This window comes from Notamacropus eugenii, chromosome 4 (genome assembly GCF_028372415.1).
Source record: "Notamacropus eugenii isolate mMacEug1 chromosome 4, mMacEug1.pri_v2, whole genome shotgun sequence".
NCBI classification, from domain to species: domain Eukaryota; kingdom Metazoa; phylum Chordata; class Mammalia; order Diprotodontia; family Macropodidae; genus Notamacropus; species Notamacropus eugenii.
Genome location: NC_092875.1, coordinates 79054351 through 79066038, shown reverse-complemented (window position 1 = coordinate 79066038; position 11688 = coordinate 79054351). Strand labels below are relative to the sequence as shown.

Here is an 11688-nt window from a genome sequence, read left to right as displayed (position 1 = left end):
TATAGATCCTCTCCCTTGGTAACCTCTTCAGCTCCCATGAATTTAATTATCATTTCTAGGCAGATGCCTCGTAGATCTGTATATCCAGTCCCCCATCATCAACTATTTATTGGACATTCTGAACTGGGCATTGCAAACTCACTATGTCCAAAACAAAGTTCTTTATCTTCTCTCCCCAAACTCAGCCGTCTTCTCTGCTTATCTCACATTTACAGTTACCAAGTCTTGTCAACTCTTCCCTCACTCCATCTCTCACATCTGTCCCCGTTTTTCATTTACAGTCACTCTCTCTTGTCTAGGGTATTGTAGCCTCTATACTGGTTTCCCAACCTCAGATCCCTCCTCTCTCCAGTTCATCCGTACAACTGACAGTTATTTTCCTAAATCATTAGAAACCTGGCCATGTTTTTCCTGCTCAGTTCTGGTGGTTCCCTGTTCCTTCTAGAATGAAGCACAGATTCCTCTGCTTGTTTATTTAAAGCTTTTCACACCTGGCTTCAACCCACCTTTCCAGGCTTACGCATCAATCCCTTTTTATCCTCTGTACTATCCAATCAAAGTAGACGTCATACTGTTCCTCATGCACACCGTTCCATGGATTCCCTGTCAGGCTTCTAGGGGCACATTGAACTTTGGTGGACTACGCTAGTGTCTAACCACCTCTTAGAACACTTGTGGCTGGTCTTGTTAATAGCAAACACTCAAATAGCCTTTTAAAAATTGTAGAGGGGCATTTAGGTAGTGCGGTGGATAGTGCACCCAGGCCTGAAGTCAGGAAGAGTCATCTTCTTGAATTCAAATCTGTCCTCAGATACTTACTAGCTGTGTGACCTTATGCAAGTCACTAAACCTTCTTTGCCTCAGTACTTCATCTATAAACTGAGCTGGAGAAGGAAATGGCAAACTACTCTAATATCTTTGCCAAGAAAACCCTAAATAGGGTCACAAAGAGTTGGACATGACAGAAAAATAACTCGACAACAAAAAACAAAGACTACCTATAGAGGGATGGTTTATCATAACCACTCTGAAGGGGTAGTTGGCCCTGTGTCCGTTCTTCAGACGGGAGAAATGTGCAGGTGTTGGGGTGTAAGCTCAGTTCTCACGTGAACAGTTTCAGGCAGGTAAAAATGAGGGCTTCTTGATTGTGAGCTCTCATGAGGCCCCCCAGGGAACAGCTGGGAATTGAGGAGTGAGACTCGAGCTTTCTTGTTTCTCCACCTCTTCTCAGTGGAAACTTGCGGGGGAGAGCATCCCACCCTTGAGACTGGTCCGTGGTCTGAGCACACCTTTTTGTTGATTAGCTAGGGGCTGAGAACATGGACGGTATCCATGTGCGGACTATGTGGCTGGGAGAGCTTAAGTGGGGGCAGGAAAGCCTGAGGGGGGTCCCTCCTGGAGATCCGTCCTCTCTTCCACCCCCATCCTCTTGCTGTGTGATCCTTGCTCCTTAAGAGGAGGGGGGTTCCTTTCTCCTGGGGAAGAACTCGCCTGCATATGGACATGTAACCAAGATCCTGAATAAAGCCTAACCCTTGTTTGACTCTGGAAAGTCTCTTCTCTCGATGCGTTTATCTGGCTGGCCACCGAAGACCTGGACTAAGGTAAGAAGTCTTGGGCAGCCCACGGCAATTAGGCCGGGACATGCAGGAGTCTACTTTAAGCAAATATGAAACATTTCAACAAAATGTAATTTTTTTTTTAGATCTATAATTTCATCAGCATAAGGAATTCCTGGTATAGAAGCTTAATCCCACAGTACAAATGGACAACTCTTCTGTAGCTTATATTCTTAGAGAGTTGCTTGGTATACTGAGAGGCTAAGGGACCTGCCCATACGCACACATAACTAGCATACATCAGGCAAAATTTTAATCCAAGTCTTCCTGACTTAAAGACCAGCCCTCCAGCAACAACTTCTGTCTGTCTGTCATAAATTTGGGAGTGCCTATTCCTTTATAAAGAAATCCAGGGGGGCGGAGCCAAGATGGCAAAGTAGAAAGACGCACATACACATAGCTCCGAACCCACAAACCACAGAACGGCTAGAGGGGACCAACCCAGGGCAAATTCTGCACCCAGAGACCACAGAATATTGGAGCGAGGGAGATTTCTGTTCCGCAGAGACCTGCAAACCTCTCGCGGGGGGTCCTTCGCGCCGTGGACTGGGCGCCGGGATGGGGAGCAGAGAGCAGCCCTGCCGCGGCCACGACACCGTGAGGAAAAGATCCGAGAGGGCTACGGGGACGGGATCTCCAGAGCCCACGCAGGTCCCCCCACCCACAGAGGGACCTGCAAACCTCTCGCAAAAGGTCCGTCGCGCTGCAGACGCGGAGCCCAGCCTGGACCTGCGGCGGCCACGGCTCCAACAGGCACAGATCTGAGAAGGCTCCAGAGACGGGATCTCCAGCGGCGGCACAAGCCCCCCCCACCAACAGGTGACTGAAGGGGGTAGGTGAGAGAGTCTCTTTGGCAGGTTGCGAGGGGAGTGGGGTGCCCCCATGGCTCGGGCCCCCCCAGGAGATAGAAGCTGAGAGGTGGCTACAGACAGGGGCTCCCCAAATGGGCGGGAGCCTGGATCCATTGTGGAAGGTCTGTGCATAAACCCCCTGAGGGAACTGAGCCAGAGAGGCGGCCCTGCCCCTGACCACCTGAACATAATTCTCACACTGAATAGCAGCCCTGCCCCCGCCAAAAACCCTAAGGCAGGAAGCAGCATTTGAATCTCAGTCCCCAAACGCTGGCTGGGAGGACCAGGAGGCGAGGTGGGTGTGAGAACAATCAGAGGTCAGGTCACTGGTTGGGGAGAATGCCAAGAAAAGGGAAAAGAAATAAAACTATTGAAGGGTACTTTCTCGGAGAAAAGACACTTCCTCCCTTCCTTTCTGATGGGGAGGAACAATGCTTGCCATCAGGCAAAGACACAGAAATCGAGGATTCTGTGTCCCAGCCCACCCAATGGGCTCGGGCCATGGAAGAGCTCAAGAGGAATTTTGAAAATCAAGTTAGAGAGGTGGAGGAAAGACTGGGAAGGGAAATGAGAGGGATGAGGGAGAAGCATGAAAAGCAGATCAGCTCCCTGCTAAAGGAGAACCAAAAAAATCTTGAAGAAATTGGCACCTTGAGAACTAGCCTAACTCAGTTGGCAAGGGAGGTGCAAGGGGCCAATGAGGAGAAGAATGCTTTCAAAAGCAGAATTAACCAAATGGAAAAGGAGATTCAAAAGCTCACTGAAGAAAATAGATCTTTCAAAACTGGAATGGTACAGATGGACGCTAAGGACTTTATGAGAAAGACAGATATCTCAGAACATACCGCGCAGATTCAAAAAATGGAAGATAATGTGAAATATCTTATTGGAAAAACAACTGACCTGGAAAATAGAATCAGGAGAGACAATGTAAAAATTCTGGGACTACCTGAAAACCATGATCAAAAGAAGAGCCTAGACATCATCTTCCATGAAATTATCAAGGAAAACTGCCCTGAGATTCTAGAACCAGAAGGCAAAATAAATATTCAAGGAATCCGCAGAATACCGCATGAAAGAGATCCAAAAAGAGAAACTCCTAGGAGCATTGCGGCCAAATTCCAGAATTCCCAGGTGAAAGAGAAAATATTGCAAGCAGCTAGAAAGAAACAATTCAAGTATTGTGGAAATACAATCAGGATAGCACAAGATCTGGCACCCTCTACATTGAGGGATAGAAGGGAATGGAATAGGATATTCCAGAAGTCAAAGGAACTAGGACTGAAGCCAAGAATCACCTACCCAGCAAAACTGAGTATAATACTTCAGGAGAAAAAATGGTCTTTCAATGAAATAGAGGACTTTCAAATTTTCCTGATGAAAAGACCAGAGCTGGAAAGAAAATTTGACTTTCTAACACAAGAATGAAGAGAACCATGAAAAGGTGAACAGCAAAGAGAAGTCATAAGGGACTTACTAAAGTTGAACTGTTTACATTCCTACATGGAAAGACAATATTTGTAACTCTTGAAACATTTCAGTATCTGGGTACTGGGTGGGAGTACACACACACACACATGCACACACGCACACATACATAGAGACAGAGTGCACAGAGTGAATTGAAGAGGATGGGATCATATCTTAAAAAAAAAATGAAATCAAGCAGTGAGAGAGAAATATTGGAAGGAGAAAGGGAGAAGTTATATGGGGCAAACTATCTCTCATAAAAGAGGCAAGCAAAAGACTTATTAGTGGTGGGATAAAGAGGGGAGGCAAGAGAAAAACATGAGGTCTACTCTCATCACATTCCACTAAAGGAAAGAATATAATGCACACTCATTTTGACAGGAAAACCTATCTCATAATACAGGAGAATGGGGGACAGGGGCACAAGCAGGGTGGGGGGGAGGATAGAGGGGAGGGCATGGGGAGGAGAATGCAATACGAGGTCGACACTCATGGGGAGGGAAAGGACCATAAGAAAATAGAAATAATGGGGGACAGGATAGGATGGAGGGAAATATAGTTAGTCCTATACAACACAACTAGTATGGAAATCATTTGCAAAACTAAACAGATATGGCCTATATTGAATTGCCTGTCTTCCAAGGGGAAGGGGTGGAGAGGGAGGGAGCTAAAGAAGTTGGAACTCAAAGTGTTAGGACCAAATATAATGTTCTTACCACTGGGTAACAAGAAATACAGGTTAAGGGGTCAAGAAAGCTATCTGGCCCTACAGGACAAAAGAGAAGACGGAGACAAGGGCAGGGAGGGAGGATAGAGGAGAGAGCAGATAGGTCACAGGGGCAATTAGAAAGCTTGGGTTTGTGGGGGGGGGGGATAAAAGGGGAGAAAATTTGTAACCCAAAATTGTGTGAAAATAAATGTTAAAAGTTAAATAAAAAAAAAATTTGAAAAAAAAAAAAAGAAGAAATCCAGAGTGGGCAAAGCCAGGATGGTTGAGTGAAGTGAGCTTTTTTGCCTAATTCTCCCAACACACCCCTCTAAACAACTTTAAAAAGCATGTCAAACCAAATTCTGAAAAGGAAAACCAATGAAAAGTTACAGTAAGCCATTTTTCCAACACAGCATAGCAGGACAGAAAAGTCTATAGACACTGGGGTGGGGGCAGGCCAGGATCTCAGTGGAAGTGGCACCATCTGTGGACTACAGAAGCAGCAGCAGCAGGGGCACTTGGGCACAGGGATGGTAAGGAGACTAAAGACTGTGTGCCATTTGGCAGTCCCATCATCCATTAACCAGTTCCAGCTGCAATTCTGGGTTGGAAAGAAGCAGTTGCAATTATGAGGCATCAGGGCCCTACATGGGTAAGGATTCTTGTGCAGACTAAGATGGCAATGACCAGAACTCTTCCCTGATCACATCAGTTTGGGAGCACTGAGAACTTAGAGTACCTCATACCCAGCTAAGAAGTAGCAGGACATAAAAGATCAGGCCAGATCTCCCTCCTTCTCTCTATCCTAAAAGTAAGCAGAACCCCCCAACCCTAACATGAAGTCTAAAGAAAATAACTCATTAAAAATCAGAATTGACCACATGGCAAGAAGAACTACAAAACCTCACTAAAGAAAATAATTCTTTAAAATTAGAATTGGTCATGGAAACTAATGACAATGAGATAAAAAGAAACAATAAACCAAAGTCAAAAGCCTGGGAAAATGTAAATGTGAACTCTCAAGGAAAAAAAAACTGATCTGGAAAATAGATTGAGGAGAGACCATTTAAGAATTATTAGAGTAACACCATGATCCAAAAAAGAGCCTAGCTATCATATTTCAAGAAATAATTTTTTAAATGCCTAGATATCTTAGAACCAAACATTGAAAGCAATCACCTTCTGAAAGAGATCCCAAAATGAAAACTCTCAGGAACAGTAGAGTCAAATTCCAGAACTCCTGGATCAAGGGGAAAATACTAAAAGCACAAAGAAAAAATACTATGGAGTCAGTCAGGATTACATAAAATTTAGCAGTTATCAATGTAAAGGAGCAGAGGACTTGGAATATGCTCTCTTGTAGAAGCAAAAGAGCTAGGATTACGATCAAGAATAACCTATCCAGCAAAACTTATTATAATCTTACAAGGGAATATTAATGAAATAGAGGACTTTCACACATTGCTGATGAGAAGACCAGAGCTAAGGAGACTCAAGAATAAGGTAAACATAAGTGAGAATTTGTAAGGGACTGATTGAGATTAAATTGTTCCCGTTCTTATATGGGAAAATAATACCAGTAACCCCTAAATACTGCATCATCATCGGGGCAGTTAGATGGTCTACTTAGAGGGCATAGGTGTGAATCTATTATGTTAGGATGTTCTCAAAAGGAAAATGAAGGAGTGAGAAAGAATGCCCTAGAAGGGAGAAAGGAGAGGAAGAATGGGGAAATTTTTCTGTAAAAGAGGTGCACGAGGAAGAATTTTTACAATGTAGGAGGAAATGGGAAGGGCAGGGATTAGGCAACACTTGAACCTCACTCTCCTCTAAACTGACTTAAAGAGGGAAGAATATATATACATACATAGTTGGGTATAGAAATTCATATTACCTAACAGAAGCAGAAGGGGAAATGTCCCAAAGAAAGGGAGTGGGACAGTGGTGATCAGAGGAAAGGTTGATTAAGGGAGCCAGTGGCGAGAAGCCAAACAGACTTTTAAGCAGAGTATGGCTTAGAAAAGAAGAAAATTGGATGGTGAAATGCACAGCATTCATAATTGTGAATGGGAGGGACTCACCCATAAAATGGAAGAGGATAGAAGAGTAAATTAGAAATGAGAATCCAATAATATGTTGTTTGTAAGAGACACGTAGTTAAAATAAGGGGCTGGAGCAGACTCTGATGCTCTAGTAAAGGCAGTAGAAGCAATCAGGATCTCATGCAGAGCAAAATCATAAATAGACGTAATTTAAAGAAATAATCAGGGAAACTGCATTTTGCCAAAAGTTACCATAGAAATGAAGTAACAGCTCCCCCTCTCTGTCTCCTGTGCTCTGCCAGCAGCTCTTCAGCTTTGCCCCTCACCCCTTGAAAATGCACACCTGCACCAAGTTCATCTCTACCCCAGCCCTTGTGAGGAGCAGCTCTCAGCTGCTGAGTAGACCTTTATCTGCAGTGGTGCTAAAATGACCAGAAATTCGGACAGATGAGAACCTGAGTATTTTGGCAGCATCAGGTCCCTTGACCTTACTTGTCCCCAGATGTGGATTCCAAACTAGTGCCATCTCAAGGGACATTGACACAGCAGCCAAGTTTATTGGAGCTGGGGCTGCCACTGTGGGGTTGGCTGACTCTGGAGCTGGTATTGGGACAGTATTTGGAAATCTCATCATTGGTTACTCCAGGAACCCCTCCTTGAAGCAGCAGCTCTTTTCCTACACCGTCTGGGCTTTGCCCTGTCTGAGTCCATGGGGCTCTTTTGCCTGATGGTGGCCTTCCTCATCCTCTTCACCATGTGATGAAGCCATTTCTATCCCCCAACATTTCTGAATGTTCCTCCTCATCCTCCTGGTCCTTCCATGTCTCTTGCAGCTTGTGAATACCTCCCCCTCCATCTTATCAGGTGTCCCTGGGGAAAGCCATGGGCTCAGGGTTTGACAGAAGGAAGACAAATAAATACTGTATTAATAAAAAAAAAGAAATGAAGTAACATCAATAATCAACATTTAAGAACCAAGTGGTATAGCATCTAATTTTTTGAAAGAAATATTAAATGTTAACAGGAAGAAATAGTAAAACTATACTAAAAGAGGGCCTCAATCTACCCTTCTGAGACCTAGATAAACTTAATAATGTAAAAAAGATTAAGGAGATGAATAGAATTTCAGAAAAATTAGATATGATAGACCTTTGGAGAGTAGGAATACAAGTACACCTTTTTGGAAATACAAATACACCTTTTTCTTAGTTATACTTGGTACCTTCACAAAAATTGACCATGTGTTCAGGTATAAAATACCTCATAAATGGGAAGAAAAGCAGAAATATTAAGTGCATCCTTTTTGGACCATAATGCAATATAAATTACATTCAGTATAGGGCCTTTGAAGCATAGATTAAAAATTAATTGTAAATTAATCCTAAAGAATGAGTGGCTCAAAGAACACATCATGGAAACAATCTCATTAAAGATAATGATAACAATGAGACAACATACTAAAATTTTGGGGATGCAGTCAAAGCAGTAATACCTAAGGAGAAACTAGGAGCTGGTTTTTATGGGGGGGAAGGGAACCCATGAAAATAGGTAAGTCATTGGTCAGTTTGATTCCCAATATCAAAAGTAAAAAGGATGAATGAACAACCAATGAAGATGAAATTAAAGCAATTATTAGAAGCTATTTTACCCAACTATATGCCAGTAAAACTGACAATCTAAATGAAATGGGTGAATACTTATAAAAACATAAATTACCCAGATTAACAGAAGAAATAGGGTACTTGACTAACTCTATCTTAGAAAAAGAAATTGAATAAACCATAAAAAAGTTCCCCACGGAAAAACTCAGGACCAGATGGATTTACAAGCAAATTCTACCAAACATTTAAAAGACAATTAATTATAGTATTATTGGTTGTTGTCCTTCGTTCTCGAAAATGACCAAAATGACATCACCAGGATAAAGTGAAATTTCAGTGTGTCCAACTGAGACTGATCAGGCCAGTGCAAGCTCAGAATGCTCTACCACAGGTTGGGCACAGATAGTCCTTGTGAACATTTGGGGCGGATACTCCAAATTTGAGCATCCTATGTTTACTTTGTGCTGTCTCAATTCTGCTTTGCTCATGGAGCACAGCACCCTTTCTGATATGGGCATGCCATGGTGAGTGGTCCTGTGCCAGTGTTTCCCTTGTTGCACAATCAAATCTAAAGTTCATGAGAGAGACCTTGAGAGTGTCCTTGTATCGCTTCTTCTGACCACCATGTGATTGCCTGTCCCATGCAAGTTCTCCATAAAATCGTCTTTTTTAGCAAGCGTACATTTTACATTCGAACAACGTGGCCAGCCCATCAGAGTTGCACTCTCTGAAGCATAGTTTGAATGCTTGGCAATTCAGCCGGTGCAAGGACTTCAGTGTCTGGTACCTTATCCTGTCAGGTGATCCTCAGAATCTTCCTAAGACAGTTCAAGTGGAAGCAATTCAGTTTCCTGGCATGGCACTAGTAGACTGTCCATGTTTCACAGGCATACAACAATGAAGTCAGCACAACGGTTCTGTGGATCTTCAGTTTGGTGGTCAGTCTAATACTTCTTCTCTCCCAAATCTTTCTTTGGAGCCTTCCAAACTCTGGCAATGAGTGCATCAACCTCATTGTCAACGTGTACATCCCTGGAAAGCACACTACCAAGGTGGGTGAACTTATCCACAGCATTCATAACTTCTCCATTTGTTGTAACTGATGGTTCCACATATGGATGGTGTGCTGGTGGCTGATGGAGCACCTGTGTTTTCTTGGTATTAATTGTTAGGCCAAAATTTGCACAGGCAGCAGAGAATTGATCCATGCTTTGTTGCGTCTCAACTTCAGAAGTACTATCAAATTCCTTCCATCATACAAATGTTGTTTTGATACTTAATTCAGGTAGAATAAAAAAACTATAGACCAATTTCCTCTAATGAATATTGATGCAAAAATTTTATTTTTTTACAATTTATTTACTTTTAGTCTTCAACATTCACTTTTTCATAAGATTTTGAGTTTTAAATTTTTTCCCCAAGACAGTGTGTGCAGTCTGATATAAGCTCTACTTATACATTCATATTACACATATTCTCACATCAGTCATGATGTAAAGAAGAATTCAAACTAATGGGAGGAACTGCAAGAAAGAAGAAACAAAATAGCAAAAGGAAAAGAGAGCAAAGAGTCTGCTTCCATCTGCATTCAGACTCCAAAATTCTTTCTCTGTATGTGGGGAGCATTTTCCATCATGACTTTTTAGAGTTGTCTTAGATTCTTGCATTGCTGAGGAGAGCTAAGTCTACCAAAGTCAGTCATGGCACAATGTGGCTGTTACTGTGTACCATGTTCTGATTCTGCTCCCCTCACTGAGCACCAGTTCATAGAAGTCTTTCCAGGTTTTTCTGAAGTCTGCCTGCTCATCATTTCTTATAGCACAATAGTATTCCTTTACATTCATATACCACAACTTGTTCAGTCATCCCCTAACTGATGGATATCCCCTCATTTTCCAATTCTCTGTCACGACAAAAAAAGAGCTGCTATAAACATTTTTGTACATGTAGATCCTTTTCCCCGTTTTTATGATCTCTTTGGGATACAGACCTAGAAATGGTATTGCTGGTCGAAGAGTATGCACATTTTTATAGCCCTTTGGGCATAGTTCCAAATTGCTCTCCAGAATGGTTGGTTCACAGCTCCACCAACAATGCATTAATGTTCCAGTTTTCCCACATCTTCTTCAGCATTTATCCTTTTCCTGTTTTGTCATGTTAGCCAATCTGATAGGTGTGATATGGTACCTTGGAGTTGTTTTGATTTACATTTCTCTAATCAATAGTGATTTAGAGCATTTTTTTCATATGACTACAGATAGCTTTAATTTCTTCCTCTGAAACTGACCATTTGTCAATTGGGGAATGACTTGCATTCTTATAAATTCGACTCAGTTCTCTATATATTTTAGAAATGAGGCTTTTATCAGAGATGCTGACTGTAAAAATTATTTTCTAGCCTTCTGCTTCCCTTCTAATCTTGGTTACATTAGCTTTGTGGAAAAACTTTTCAACTTAATGTAATCAAAATCATCCATTTGATGCAAAAATTTTAAATAACTTACCAGCAAGGAGATAATAGCAATATATCACAAAGATTATACTCTATAACCAGGCTAGACTTATACCAGCAATGCAGACCTGGTTTAATATTAGGAAAACTATAAATATAATTGACCACATCAGTAACAAAAACAAAAATAATTATAGCTTTTGACAAAATACAATGTCCATTCCTATTGAAAATGCTAGAAAGCATAAGAATAAATGGAACTTGCCCTAAAATGACAAATAATATCTGTCTAAAACTAACCAAGAACAAGCATTATCTGTAATGAGGATAAACTGGAAGCCATTCCTGTAAGATTCCATTATCACCATTATTATTCAATATTATACTAGAAATGCTAGCTATCATGATAAGACAAGAAAAAATGAAATTAAAAGAATAAGCACGGGCATTAAGGAAACAAAACTGTCACTTTAGGCAGATGATATCATGGTGTACTTAGAGAACCCTAGAAAGTCAATTTAAAAATGAGTTCAAAATAACAACTTTAGCAAAGTTGCAAGATAAAAATAAATCCACAAAACCTATTAGAACTTCTGTATATTACTGACAAAACCCAACAGGAAGTGAGAAATTCCATTTAAAATAACTCTACACAGTGTAAAATACTTAAGAGTCTTCTTGCCAAGACCCTTACAGAAACTATATGAACACAGTCACTTCACACAAAGAGATCTAAATAATTAGAGAAATATTGATATTATTCATTATTATTTATTAATGTGAATATAATTTATTAATATAAATAAAAATACACCTGTTATATTAATATTCATTGCATGTGGGTAAGCCAAGCAAATATAATAAAAATGGATAGGCTACATAAGTTAATTTACTTATTTAATGCCACATCAGTCAAACTACCAAAGAATTACTTTATAGAGCTA

At 41.2% G+C, this 11688-nt stretch overlaps 1 pseudogene; it reads left to right on the top strand.

The window, feature by feature from the left end:
* The first annotated feature begins 4922 nt into the window (after window positions 1-4922).
* LOC140500083 (ATP synthase F(0) complex subunit C2, mitochondrial pseudogene) lies at window positions 4923-9616 on the top strand (annotated as a pseudogene).
* Window positions 9617-11688: the final 2072 nt, after the last annotated feature.